This window comes from Ricinus communis, chromosome 9, assembly GCF_019578655.1.
Source record: "Ricinus communis isolate WT05 ecotype wild-type chromosome 9, ASM1957865v1, whole genome shotgun sequence".
NCBI classification, from domain to species: Eukaryota; Viridiplantae; Streptophyta; class Magnoliopsida; order Malpighiales; family Euphorbiaceae; genus Ricinus; species Ricinus communis.
The window spans coordinates 25709344-25725195 of NC_063264.1; the positions used below are offsets into that span (position 1 = coordinate 25709344).

A 15852-nucleotide genomic window follows, 5' to 3' on the forward strand; every position below is an offset into this window, starting at 1 on the left:
CGTCTAAGACTATTAACATACTCAACAGGCAAACCACCATTCTAAACAGTCACAAATATTATTTCTAGAAAAATCGAAATCCATGTTCCTAATCTTGAGAATTAAGTAAAACATGAATATAGCTAGAACTTCTCCTATAAATACTCAACTAAAATGCTAACAAAATATTAATATTAATACAGCTTTCAAGCACTATTTAAAAAGAATCACGTTGTTGTTACCTTACACTCTTGGTGGTTGATGTATCTAAGTTAGTACTGGTAAGTGCATGAATCATTCTTATAATAGAGCGGTAAATTCATCTCGAGGTCGATCTCTTAATGAACTATGAGGCCACTTATTATAAAGACTAATTATTAACACAAAATAATAAAAGTAAATCTAAATGCTCTAAACCAATATTTTGAGAGAATAATACTCATAAAGTAAAGTAGCCAAACAATAAACAAATATATAATGCAAATGCTTATGCTTTAAAACTCTATGATGAAAATAGTATTTAGTATAGCTAATTAATTATCAATCCTCTTATTTTAACTTAAGATTGGATCTATGAATGAGATAGTGATGTTCCTTTTTCTTTAATTACTCAAGCTAGTAATGCAACTAAAGTTTCTTATACCAGCATAGATTGAAGTAAAGATGATATTTCTAATACATTCAACTTAAATATTTTGATAACAATTATTATTATAAAATTAATATGATAGTCAACCAACAATAATAATAAAAAATAATAAAGATATAGAAGTAAAGAAATAACTTATTAAATAAAAAGATAACAAGGTTCATATTTAAGTAAAAAGGCTAAACAAAATACTTAAAAAAACTAGCCTAACATATTTAACCTAATCATGGTCATTAAATAGAAAGATATAAAAACAAGATAGAAAATTAAAGCTTCACCTAGATCTAGAATCTCTTCAAAAGATGAATGATCCTTACTCTTCTTCTTGAAAATCTTTATAGATCTCGAAAGAATAACAAAACTAAAAACTAAAGTGTTTGGAGAATGAATCGCAGAGAAAGTTGCAGAAAGAGGAATAGTGGACAGATGCAGACTATATGATTGTATATCTCGTTTCTAATACTTATCTAGTCTGTAAATATTCATTTTGCATAGTCCTTCTCTAAATATAAGACCTCTGAGAGTTATCTTCTAACAACTCTTCTTTATCCTAAATAAAATAAATAATTAATAATGGTCTATAATTACAAAAAGACTAATTAATTCCCATTTTAGGCCTTGTAATTTTCGGCTAGGCCTGTGGAAATAGCAGCTCATGCATCTTAATTTTAGGTCTTGATAGCAGTAGTCCTATTTAAGTCCATTTGTGATTATTTAGCTTCATATTTTTCCTCTTTGACTCATGTTACCTGAAATTGGACAATAAAGCTAAAGTAAGGTAAAAGCATATATTTCTCAAGATTATATATATAAAACATATTATTAAAGCACTAAAATATCTTAATATACATTAGATGTATATTAAGATATTTTAGTGCTTTATATATACACACATAACATAGACCTATCAAATACCCCACATTTAAACCTCTACTTGTCCTCAAGTAAATAGTAACTTAAGATTTAACTTTTGGAAAAATCACGAAGAATATTCATACTCAGCTTAAAGATATTATTAAAAGAATCTTACTAATGCAAAAATCATGTCAATCCAAGAACAACTCGAGTCATCAAGATTTTCTTAAAAGTGTAAACTTAATTATGGTTAATCAAAGACTCAAGTATCTAATTATTGACACATGTTTCACAACCAATAGCCTAACTTATCTTCAAAGGATACAACTATGATGCATAATCCAAATCATCATAAGCTTATTCAAGAGGCAAAACCTTCATTTATAAACAAAAATCAATAAGTAGTTATATTTTTCAGCACTTGTTTTTAAAGCTCTTATTATTTTCTTATATCTTATGTATTTAATTAACATAGCAACTCTGATTAATGTTTGTAAAATTTTTAAAATTTTAAATCTTTTACTCAACTTTTTATTTATTATTCTACATAAGAATTAATGAAAGAATGCTATTGTGTTAATTTTTTTGAACTCTTGAGTTAGTGTTTAAACATATATGTAAACTCATGAGTTTATTTGCACTTAAATGATCAAGTATCTATTCTTTGCATATGGACATGATGAGTAGTTTGACAAGTTGAGTTGGATATAACTAGAAGTATATAATTTAGATTATTATTTCTTTATTATTAAATTCGCTTGCGTAAGTTTAGTGAGATATGATATGAGTAAGTTAAAGGTCTAAGTTAATCTAATCTACTCCGCTAATTTTAGTTGCTTATTAACTAAAAATCTTTATGATCAATGTCGATGTTCGCGTCATACGACAGAGAAAATTATGGGTATACAAAGCATCTTAAGAGCAAAATTTTAGTTGCTCGCGTAAATTCTTATTTTTTTATATTTTTTTGAAATCTATTAAACACTTGTAATTAACTTTTATATATTTTAAGAGCAAAAAATTAATAAAAAAATATAAATTTTCACAAAAATAAAATTTTAAAAATTATAAGTACTTAAATAATTTTAAAAACTAACAAATTAAACTAAAAATTGAACTTTATTAAAAATTTAAAGAAACAAATATTTAAAACTAAAGAAATCACTAAAACAAATAATAAAGAAACAACTTTATTAACTAAAAATTGAAGTCGTTCTTCCAAACTTTGCTTTTTTTGCTCATTATATTGAAAAGTTTGTTCTTGATCTTGAAAAAAAGGATTGGAGTTGCTTTAGAATTAAGATCATTAGTCTTGGAAATGAGATTGATTTAAGTTCCTTTATAATTATGATGGATTTTGGTCATTATTTCTCTAATAAAAATTTGAATGCCTTGTCCAACCCGGATTAACTTTGTTGGAATAAGGGTCATTCATAGGTTGTCTTGGTTAGTAAGAATCCATTAAATTAGCTTGTTCATACATATTTACTGTTTAATTATTAAAATATAAATAAATATTAGCATCATGACCATAAATATCATATATACTACATACCTCATTGCTTGGTGTGTTTTTGATTGAAGCAAGTATCTTAACTTTAGCCAATTGCATGGTCATCTCACTACTAGCTACTACTTCATACACTCCTACTCCTTTTATCTCAAAGACGTCATACATCACATCAGTTGTCTTTTCTAACATAGTACTTCCAGCTGCAACCATATATTGATATTGTTGTGTCAATCTATCATAAAATGATTGGTTGGTCATTGGAAGTAGGTAACCATGGTGTGGGCAGAAGCGACTCCATGCTTCACGAAAAGATTCAATATTCTTTTGATAAAAATTAGAAATCTCAGCTCTTAATTCTTTGATTTTTTTATGTGTAAAATTTACTAGTAAACTTTTGGTAAACTTCGTCCCAAATTCTCAAAGAATTAGGAGGTAAGGTTACTAACCAAGCCTTTACTTTTTCTTTCAATGAATAAATGAACACCTCATCTCAATTGATCTTTATTTAATCTAGATAATGGAAAAGTATGAACTACAACATAAAATTCTCTAATGAAAGTTAATGCATTTTCACTAGGCATATCATAAAATGAATAAAGCATATTAAAATAAATGTTCTTAAGTTCAAAATTTATAAATACCTCATCTAAAACTATGCATGAAGTAATGTTACCAATTATAGGCCATACATAATCCTTCATGGCCATTAGCCTTTTAGTTCATATTTCTCTTGGTGGGTTTACTATTATCTCTATTTATATTTTTGATTCTTCCTCAACTTTTTCTTCAATTTTTTTTCTACTTTTTCAGACAACTCTTTACTTCTTGATTTTTTTTTTCTTAACAGATGATCTCAAGTTGTATGGATTTTGAGTTAATGAATCATCAAATTTTATTTTTTGGCTAGGCATACAAAAAAATTGATCTAGAAACTTAAAAACTATGTTTAAAAATACAAATAAACATATAAATAAAATAAATCATAAAATAAATTAACAAACAAAAGATAGTTTTGACAATTAATCAATATAATAAAATTTGAACACAGTTCTCTGGTAACAACATTAAAAACTTGATTTGTCTAAATTAGTATTCGCAAGTGTACGAACTGTTCTTATAGTATAGCGGTAAATTCACCTCGAGATCAATCTCTCAAAAAACTATGAGACTACTTATTATAAAAACTAATTATTAACACAAAACAATGAAAGTACATCTAAACACTCTAAACCAATATTTTGAGATAATAATATTCATAAAGTAAAGTAACCAATAAATAAATATGCAATGCAAATGCTTATGATTCAAAACTATATGATAAAAATAGTATTTACTCTAGCCAATTACTTAGTAATCCCCTTGTTTTAACTTTAAGCTTAGATCTAATGAATGAGATGGTGATATTCATTTTTTTTTAATTACTCAAGCTAATGATGTAATTAAAATTTCTTATACCAACATAGATTGAAGTACATATAATATTTTTAATATATTCAACCTAAAAATTTTCATAACAATTATTATTATTAAATTAATATGATGGTCAACCAATAATAATAATTAAGACTAATAAAGATATGAAGGTAAAGAAATTACCATTAAAAAAAAGATAATAAAGTTCATACATAAGTAAATACTTAAGAAAACTAGTATGATATATTTAACCCATTGATTATGGTAATTGACTAGAAAGATATAAAAACAAGATGGAAAATTAAAGCTCTCTCTAGATCTAAAATTTTTTCAAGGTAGGAAGATGATTGATCCTCACTTTTCTTCTTGGAAACCTCCTCAGATTCTGAAAGAATAACAAAACTAAAAATTAAAGTGTTTGGAAAAATGAAATGTAGAGAAAATTGCAAAGAGAGTAAAAATGGATAAATGCAAACTATATGGTTATATATCTAGTCTCCAATACTTATCTAGTTTGTAGAGATTCTTTTTATAGAGTCTTTTTTTCTAAATATAGAGCATCTAAAAGTTATCTTCTAACAACTCTTATTTATCCTAAATAAAATAAAGGAAAAACGATCCCAGATAACCCGATCTTTAACTATTTTCTCAAATCTACCTTCACCTTTAAAACGTATCAATTTGGTCCATCATGTCTGCGTCTTGTATCATTCCTACCCACCCGTGTTTTGGCGTGTGTCACTAATGACATGGCGTCCACACATTGCTCTAGTTTGTCTACGCGGTTGCTCTACTTTGTCTATGTGGCTGAGGACATAGAAGTGCCTCAAAACTCACCGTTTCATCCCTATTACTTTCTCAAATTTTTCCCCAATTCTATCCCCAATTTTGATGGAGTTCGAGACGAGACTAGTGCCTCGCTCAATCCTTGGGCTATTTGGACTCGAGCTTGGACTGCCGAAGAGAACAGACATGGCGATCTTCTCAACAAGTATCTTTACCTCATAGGAAGAGTAGACATGAAAATGATCGAAAAGACTGTTCAGTATCTCATTGGTTGTGGCATGATCGGTCATCTTATGTGTTTCTTGATGTTTTATCACCATTTTGATTCTTATTAAAAACTGACATTTATTTTTTCATTCTGTCCATTTCTTCGTGAAGGATGCAAAATTTGAAAACAACCCATATCATGGATTCATATACACTTCATTTCAAGAAAGAGCAACATTCGTGTCCCATGGTAACACTGCGAGACTAGCTAAGGAGCAGGGAGACATGAAGCTAGCACAGATATGTGGAATGATTGCTGCTATGAGAAACGACATGAGACCGCATATGTTAAGATTGTGGAGAAGTTGTTCGAGATCGATCCGGATGCGACTGTGTTGGCTTTTGCTGAGATGATGAAGAAAAATTGCGAAAAAAATTGGAGAAAAAATTGGGGAAGTAATAGGGATGAAACGATGAGTTTTGAGGCACTTCTATGTCCTCAGCCACGTAGACAAAGCAGAGCAACCACGTAGACAAACTAGAGCAACATATGAACGCCATGTCATTAGTGGCACACGCCAAAACACGAGTGGGTAGGAATGATACAAGACTCAAACATAATGGACCAAATTGATATGTTTTAAAGGTGAGGGTAGATATGAGAAAATGATTAAAGATCAGAATATATGGGATCGTTTTCCCTAAAATAAATAAACAATAATGATTACAAAAGACTAATTAATCCCTATTTTGGACCTTGTAATTTTCGATCAGACCTGTGAAAATAGTAGTCCATGCATCAGCAGCAGTCCTATTTAAGTTCATTTGTGATTATTTAGCTATACATTTTTCTTCTTTGGCTAATGTTATCGAAAATTGGAAAATAAAGTTGAAATGAGGTAAAATCATATATTTTCTATATATTATGTATATAAAACATATTACTGAAGTACTAAAATACCCTAAATATAAATAAATAAATAAATAAATATATATATATATATATATATATATATATATATATATATATATATATGTATATAATATGAACCTATCAGTGACATTAGTATTCTTTAGGATTCTAGTGATTCTTTTTCTGATGTGGTAGCCGAAAGTTCACATGAGCAATGATACTAATTAACAAAAAATACCAAAATTTCAATAGATACCGTCGATTGAAATAGAAATAATGAATGTGATACTAAAAAGAAATAAATAGAAAAATCGGTATCATTTGAATATAAATGGCAAAAATTTTAGTGCCAATGAGTGATTTATTCAAAAATTATGTATTTATTTGCTAAAATAATTAAAATTGGACCCATTCGAACTCAAGATACAAATTTTGGGAGGGATAAGATTCTTTCTCCAGTTTATCACATTCTGACTCAGTTTAAAGGGCAATTTGTCTTGAGCTTGGCATTGATTGTCAATTTATCCATAATTTATAACAATTGGTCAATTAAGTAACAACTTGCCACTTCTGGCTAATATTTCTACTTTTGTAGCTGACACCAACATGAGTTACAAGCTTTTTTTTCTCGAGAATAGTTACAAACTTAACATGTCTACAAATTGATTAAAAAATAAAAAGGTTCTTCTTTTTCTTTCTATTAGGAAACAAAACTAGAGTTTATATTATTTACTTCTCTCTTTCTCTTAAAAAATTTAATACAAAAGCCATAAAAGCATCTTCGACTGGTTCTTAAATCGTGTTCTTTTTTTAATTATAGAGAATATATTTATAAAATTTAATATTTCAATGAGACTCCTTAATTTACCATCATTCCCTAAGATGACTTAAGTGCAACATTCTTTCTTGTTAAATTAAGAAGGGATAAAGCAATTCTTAAATATATTTTTTTATTTTTTTTCATATTTTTTTCTATATGTTAATAAAAATCACATTTTCTCTCCTTACTCATTTCTTTATTTTTGTAATTTATTAAAAAAATAGGGAGTATAACAGAGAATATTGTTTAGATATATATGTATTTCAAGATAAGTTAAAATAATGAGTTAATTATTTATAATTTAATAGAAATACATACATGAAGTGTTGTCGAGGATTCTCTTATATTTAAATATAACGAATAAAAAACTTTTTTTTGACTCAAATAGTCTCTTTATATTTTTATCTTTATTTTATTTTATTCAACAAACATTAATATTTTGATTTTATTTTTTTCGTTGAGAGGGAAAGAAAAATTATTCTTAGAAAAATAAAACGAATAATAATTTATGTCAATTACTTAAGTGTAAAAAAACTTGTAGTATATTAATTATAATAAGGAGAAAAAGTGAACTTTGACTCTCCAAATGTAGAGTGTCAAATTCACTCTTTATTTTATATTTAACAAATAAAGAGTGTGTTAGACTGCTATTTTATTGAATAATTCCTTATAATAAAGAATTTATATAAAGAATCTTTTAGAAATATTCTACTAATATAATTTATTTCTTTAACAAAGTAAAAACCATATGCTTTTGTTTTATTTTAAATTTCTTAAGAAAGAAAATGATATAACATTTTGTATTTATCAATAAAGATAAAAGAGAAAACTGAAATAATTAGGACTCACATCGCAGAGTAATCATCATCATCATCATCATCATCAAATTTGAAAGGAGTAGTTGATCAAGCACTTTGGTACTTACATAACAATCTAGTTTTTATCTCTAGTTTCTTCTCAATCTCATTTTATAATCTAGTTTTTATCTCTTTGTCTATATATTTATCTATTTATTAATTTTCATATTTATTCTTAATCCTCGAAAAAACTCTAACCATCTCTCATCTTTTTTTCTCATTTTTTTTTCTTGATCAAAATTTCATCTTTTAACCTACTACTAATTACTTTTAAATTAATGTTTGTCTTTTTTTTTATATTAATTAGTTTTAATAAATAAATATTAATATTTTTAAAAAAAATTTTATAGTCCTCTATTATTAGGGGTCGTATTATTCTTCTATAGGAGTTTTATAGTCCTCCATTATAAAAAATTTCAATTCTCTTTCTATAAGAAGGGTGAAAAGAAAAAGGAGATTCAATCTAATATTCAAATAATCGACATCATCAAAATATACTTAATAAAATCGATATGTGGCTTAGAATCACCGAGTGAAACGTTCTTTCCATAGAATTACAATTTACTACTTGGTCAACACAATTCATGAATGTTATGAGTAAATTTTTTTATATTATTTCTTGATGTTTGATATTTATTCTTAGGATAAAGTCTAAAAAATTATCCTGTAGTTTGACACTTTTTTATTTGAGGAACGAAGATATTTTTCGTATTAAAGGAGTACCACATGCTTTATTTTCTTGGCATATTTAAGGGGTTTAAGTAGCAATTTGCCTCCTAAATTCGTAAGCCAAGCCCAATTAACTCAAAATTGAAAATTATGGCCAAATTACTCAACACATTCAACAATTTAGGCAATTTACCCCGTACTCTAACTTTAGCATTATGTGTGTAAGACACGCACTTATTAATAATAAAGAAAATAAATAAGTAATTTTATGATCTTGGGATTCTCCCTCTCTGCAACTCTCTCCCCTACTCAGTACTCTGCAAAAATCGAACTAGCCGGCAAAACTCTCTCTGCTCCTCCCTATTACAAGAAATCGTTTTCCCTATATAATTGTCCCAGCACGGCCGTGGTCAAGGCCGTGCTGGTAAGCACGGCCGGAGTCCAAGCCGTGCCGAACCTTCGGATCTTTGCAAATTAGGTCTTCTTCCTGGTCGTGCCCCTGCCAGTGCTAAGCCACCATGAGCAGTGTTAGAGGCCGTGATAGTCTTGAAAACCGTGCTAAAACGCCACCATTTGAGGATCGAAGGCTAATGGTTGAGCACGGCTAGAGTCCAGGCCGTGCTGATCAGCACGACCTTGACCTAGGTCGTGCTTAATGTTTGAAATGCGAGCCCTTGTCCAATTTTTGATGAATTTCCGTCCGTTTTCGCATGTGTTGATCTAAAATTGCTCAAAATCTGATGATGGACCTATAAATTCTCTTAAAATACAAAAGAACACAAAACACGGGTGATCTTAGAATAAAAGCACAATAATTGCTAAGAAAATACATAATAATATGCAAGCAAATATGTGTAAAACTATGCACATCAAATCACCACACACTTAAGCTTTTGTTTGTCCTCAAGCAATTAACAACTCAACTCACAAAACTGCAGTTAGCAAGTCCTTACAATTTATGCCCCTAGTCCACAATAGTTAGTATTCAACACATCTCAAACGAAGTAAAAACATATTAAAATAAAAAGATAAAATCAATTATTTTTCTTATTTTTTTCTTCTCTCTAGCATTTGTTATTCTCGAGAAGAAGAACAATAAATATTCTTTAAATAAAAGAAACTCATGCCTTAGCTTGATGAACACTTTCGTCTAAAAGAAGGAGCCATCATGCACAACAGCATCACATCGCCATCGCACAGAAGTCATCACCTCGCTGTTGCCACATCACATTAGCCGTCGCTTTGCCGCAGTCATCGTGTAATAATCATTGCCCATTTGTGCTCATCAACAACAACTATAACCATCTCTACCAATCACCAACAACCATAGCCATTGCAGTAGCAAAAAATTGAATGTGATGATTTTTTTATTTGAATTGCTCCTTTGTAGCAACAATATCTATGGACAATTGCATAGATGTTGTTACCATAATACACACGACAAATAAGGCAACAAGTGTAACACCCGGAATTTTTATATATTTAATAATGAGTTTTTATTTAAGTTAATTTTAGCTTCATTATTATTGGGTTTAATTTGAAATGATTATATTTTGGTTATTCAAAATTTTTCCAAATGCATATTTATATAAGTAAAATTATATATTGAAAAATTTTGGAAGAAATTATAAGGGATGTTTTTATAAAAGAATTTTGAGAAAATTGGTATTATAATTGATTAGTAGTATTAAATTTTAAGTTGGAAATTGATTATTTAATTTAATTGTGTGTAGGATTTAATTGGAAATTTATTTTGGAATAAGGATTGAAAGTATAATGTTATTTTTATGGGGTTTTAATGGAAATTTGTGAGCTTGGTATTTTTGTAAATAAATATGTCGGTCAGGGGTATTTTTGTAATTGTGTATTTTCAATAATTCGGATTTGGCCCAAATTAAATAGTTAAGGGCTTAATTGGAAGGCTAAAAAGAAGTTTAGGGGTTAAATTGAAATTCTGCGGGATGAAATTGTAAGTAATTAAGAAAGTTGAGGGACGAAATTGTAATAAGGAAAAAGTTCAAGGGTCAAATGTCGATATTGAAAGGAATGGAAGTCGGGGAAGGAAGAGAGGAAGAGAGAGAGAGAGAAGAAGGAGGAGTCATGCGGTGGCGCAAGTGTCTGGCCGGCTGGTCAAGCGGCCACGGAAGCAGGCACCGGGCGACGGAGCTCGCTAGGAGGAAGATGGCCGAAGCTTCTTTCGGCGCTTCCGGCGTCGGTGGTCGGCCGATTTTGGTGCCGATCGACTCCTCTCGGCCCTCGGCTTTGTTTTGGCGGCAGTGTCGACATGGTGGGAATCGGAGATTCACGGTGGAGAGAGAAAATGGTGGCAGCCGGCATTTTTGGGCTTTTCCGTGAGCTCCCGTGGGAGGATGGATGATCGGAGGATGTATCCCGACTCTCCTCACCAAGCTTCGCGATGGCACCGGTTTCGTGGCGATCGGGCTTCGTTTGCGAATCGACGGTCGAGATCGTCCGCAAATCTCTCCCGGATGATCGGGTGTCGGATCGGAAAATCGGGCGGGGATCGCCATCGCCGTCATTGTGAGTCCGATGCGGAAGCGAGTCGACCGAGCGATCGAACGCCCTCGGTAAATTTCTTTGGCCCGTTAATTTTAGAAATCCTTGGTTTAATTTTGTGTCTATGGTTTATATTGTGTACTTGATGATATTTGTGAGTCATAAATATTTGTCCTCGATTGGCCCGCCATAGTCGTGTTTTGTCTTTGTGTGAGTCGGAAATAGTGAAGTTTGGGGATCCGACTCCCGTTGTTTTAATTGTTGGTTATTTGGAGTGTTTTTCTGGCAGGTCCTGGACCCGTTTTTACGGGGGGTAATGTTCGTGTTGTAGAGGAGGTTCTGAATTTCGGTAGTTCCCAAGTCGAGATTCTTGACAGTTAGTTCTAGTGAGTCTGACCTGTGGTCTATTGTAATTGTTTCATCGTTTTGATAAATTATTTTCCGTGATTAGATGATCATCTGTTCGCTCGCTCCTACCGAGGCACCTAAGCTGAGCTAGGAGGTCGCCAAATCTGTGAGTTAAAGTCATATATCGTTTACGCACGTGTCATGCATAAAATTTGATTTGCTACTGTGAACATTTATTTGCAATTTTAATTTTTCATTTAATTATTATTATTATCATTTGCATGATGCTCTTAATTACTATTTAAATATATTTTTCCCTTATTACCAATTTTAATATTGCATGATGACTCAGGATGGGATGGCAGTAGAACATAGGAGTTGGATGAGTGTCCAATATAATATGAGAGAGATAGGAAAAGGGTAAAGAGGTAAAAATTTTGAGAAAGAAAGATTAGGACCTGCCCTGGTCGAGCATCGCTCTCTGGGCTTAGTGATTTGTGGTTGCCGGAGTAAAGGTCCCTGGTCGAGCATTGCTCTCGGGGCGCCGGCTTATTTGGATATTTAAGTGACCAGACTGGAGGTAAGGTCCCTGGTCGAGCATTGCTCTCGGGGCGCCAGTCTTATTGGATTAAGAGAGCCGAATGGCTACTAGATTTCTTATTTGGATATTGAAGTGACCAGACTGGAGGTAAGGTCCCTGGTCGAGCTTTGCTCTCGGGGCGCCAGTCTTATTGGATAAGAGAGCCAAAAGGCTAAGGCTGAGAGTTAAGTGACCGGACTGGAGGTAAGGTCCCTGGTCGAGCTTTGCTCTCTGGGCCCCAGTCCTGTTGGAATGAGAGGTTTGAGATGTTAGAGTTGAGGTTAGTTGAGACATAAGTGTTGAAATAATCGAGATTTTAGAGTTGGGATTAGAGTTCTACCAAGTACTCATCCCGTTGCATGTGGAATAAATTTTGTTTAAGCATGGCATGACACGTATGGTTCGCGTGATTTACTAATTATTTTAAAATTAAATGAATGTGACATTGAGATATTTGAAACTGTTTTAGATATATGATTTTAACTCACTCTCGAGACTGACAGTCTCCATTTATGTTGTTTTTCAGATTCGTGACTGTTAGTTCTCTCGCGACTCTTATTCAGTAACCCGACTCCTTCATCATCGGGTGAAGTATTTGATTTGGTATGTAAAATGGTAAATCTTAGATTCTCCGCAGTAGTAATAGTAGATGTATCAGTTGTAAATTTTATGAGTTTCAGGTCTCGCCTAGTTCTTCTGGCAGACCGATTAAATTATGTAAAATGTAGCATTTAAGATAATTTGTGGCTTTATTAATATTAATTTGAGATGAGATTTGTTTAAATCAGTGAGTGTCAGGCTTACTACGGGTTTCGGTGGCCTTAAGCCTACCCATTTCCTAGTGCCGGTCACGGGCCCACGGGTGGGGTCGTGACAACAAGCTTCTTTCCCGTTTGTTTTTGTTTTTTTACTTCTAATTTTTTACTAGTTTGTCTTTCAAGTGAAGTGTAGAATTTTTTGTTCTTTCTTTTGTTGGACAAAAGAAATTGATAAGTTTTTATTTTGAGTTTTCTTGATCAAACAAATGAGTTTTGAGATTGTAGATGATGTGTTTGACAAAATGTTTAAGTGAGTTTTTGTTAAGGAATGACTTTTTAGACTTTTTTTTAAACTTTACTTATTGAATTATAATTAAATAGGAAAGACAACAAAAATAATTAATGAATGAGGGAGATAAAAAGAATTTTTCATGATTTTTCATTTGTATGTAAAAAAAATTAAGTATTGTAATAAAAAAAAAGAGAAAAAAAGGAAAAGGAAAATTGAATTATTATTTTAATTTAATTGTTCTTAATATCATTCACTTGCCTTAAAAAGTGTGTGTAATACACTCTCTTGAACAATGGGCTAACCGACCACTTTTACAACATATGGGGTAATTTAGCCAAGAAAGTAAATTTGGGGCTATTTGAACCTAGCTTACAAGTTTAGGAGGCAGTTTGATACTTAAACCATTTCTTACATACACATTTATGTTATTATTTTTTTATATATAATTTTACCTGTATTTAACATGAATTATTATTAAATTATAATCTTATAAGCAATGTGGCATCTAACAATATATCATAAAATTTATAAATATATTAAAATTTTATTTAAAAAATAATTTCTTAAAAAAAATTAAAATTAAAAATATATATTTTAACAATTTATTATGATTACAGAATATCTAATCGGATGCTAAATTAGTTAAAAATACTTATGTTATTAAAAATTTATGTTTCTATTAATATTTACAATCTAAAAATGAGAAAACATTGGACGTACATAAAAAATACTTAAAAAATAAAACACATGTTACTCATTTGATACAAAAAAATACATCTGTCTCTTAAGTTTAAAAACGCTAAACCACATAGCATTTTTTTGAACTTTACCCTTATTTTTATATGTTACATCAAAATGTACTTGTTAATATTCATTAATCGAATATCTATATTTCTTTTCAAAAAATTTATTCTTGATCTAAAAGCCATTAACTTTCTTATATTATAAAAATTTGTCAGTTTAGTGACAAATTTATCCAGTACTAAGCACAGTAAATCAATCGCTAGTAAAACTCTACGACGGACTAGCGACAGAAGAAATCTATCGCTAAATTGCTCCTCACTAAAAATAAAAGATGAAATTTTTCTGTCAAAATGTACAAAATATTTATATCTACTTCTTGATGTTTGATATGTATTTTTATATGTTATATCAAAATATACTTGTTAATACTCAATAATTGAATATCTATATTTCTTCTCAAAAAAATTTATTCTTGATCTAAAAGTCATTGGCTTTCTTATATTACAAAAATTTGTCAGTTTGGCAATAGATTTATCCATCGCTAAACACAGTAAATCAGTCGCTAGTAAAATTCAACAATGGACTAGGGATAAAGAAATCCGTCGCTAAATTGCTCCTTGCTAAAAATAAAATATGAACTTTTTCTATCGCTACAATTAGCGATTGAATAGCGACAGAAAGTCTATCGCTATTTGTTGAGTGATGAAAATCGTCGCTAGATATAGTGACGGTTTCAGCGATAAACTTTCATTGCTACATTAGCAACATATTGATTTGTCACCAATTTCACTGCAATTTTGGTGACATAATACTTTGTCGTTGTTTTTATGACAATTATAAAGTAATTAGCGACAACATATTCATTGCTAATCTATCATAATTTTTATTATTATTATTTTTTATGTTTTCACTAATGATTTAAATATTAATTAAAAAATCAAATTCGACATCAATACAAAAAAGCAAATATATAAAAAAGTAATATAATAAAAAAATGAACATTTAAAGTGTTATGCAGGTTTATTGTAGTGTTCATTAATAAATATATACAAAAACTAAAAAAATCTAAAATACGGGTCAACATCTAGCTGATCTTAGTCGTCTTATCAATGTTGCTGCTACTGTTACTAGGCTTTGGCAGAGGAGGATGTTTCGAGCGTTAGAAACTCTGTGAGGACCTCTTGGATAAGTTATCAGACATTTGTACGGATACGAGAAGTAACCTTCTTCTGCTTTGGCGGTAGAAAAGTCTATCCTCATCTAACATTGATCACATTTGTTATTACAAGACCTCGATGGCTCACGTCTCTAAAGGATTTGGGATGTTTGTCACCTCGGACCTAGTAGTGGAGCTGCAGGACAATCCATAATTAAGGAAAAAAGGGTGCCTTAGCACCCATGCCATAGACGCGACGCTTCTTCTCACTACCTATCACCTAAAGGAATAACTTTGTGGTGTTTGGCTTTGATGGCTATGTAGATCCCTCAGCTGGCTGAGAAACGATCTCTACAAGCTGATGGTGCCAATCCTGAAATTAAAAAATAAAATGTTATAAATAAGATAATATTGGGACAAAAATTTATAAACATATATATATGAGTTGTAGTTTTAGTCTTACAACGACATATTGACGATCGCCATTTAGTGTCTGTCGGGTGTGCATGGCCTCAAACAACTCAATAGGGTCGAGCTCTCGGCCTAACTCACGTGCATGATTATACATTTAAAAAGCAATAATTACAAAATGTAACATGCTAATAGGTCTATATGATTCAAGTTAAATTAATAACTGTTAAATTTATAAGTTAGAATACCATCCTTTTGGCTCACTCAACCATAGAAACTGAACCCCACCCATTTTTCAGATTCAAATATTGAGGGAATTATGGAAAATCCTATGATAAAAGTTACTGTCTTGCTCGAGTCTTAGAGGATTGAGGATGGGTAAACA

General features: G+C 30.7%; 2 pseudogenes; both read left to right on the plus strand.

Moving 5' to 3' along the window:
• The first annotated feature begins 3264 nt into the window (after positions 1 to 3264).
• LOC112536346 lies at positions 3265 to 3353 on the plus strand (annotated as a pseudogene).
• A 1805-nt stretch (positions 3354 to 5158) lies between these two features.
• Positions 5159 to 5935, plus strand: LOC107262003 (annotated as a pseudogene).
• The last annotated feature ends 9917 nt before the right edge of the window (positions 5936 to 15852 follow it).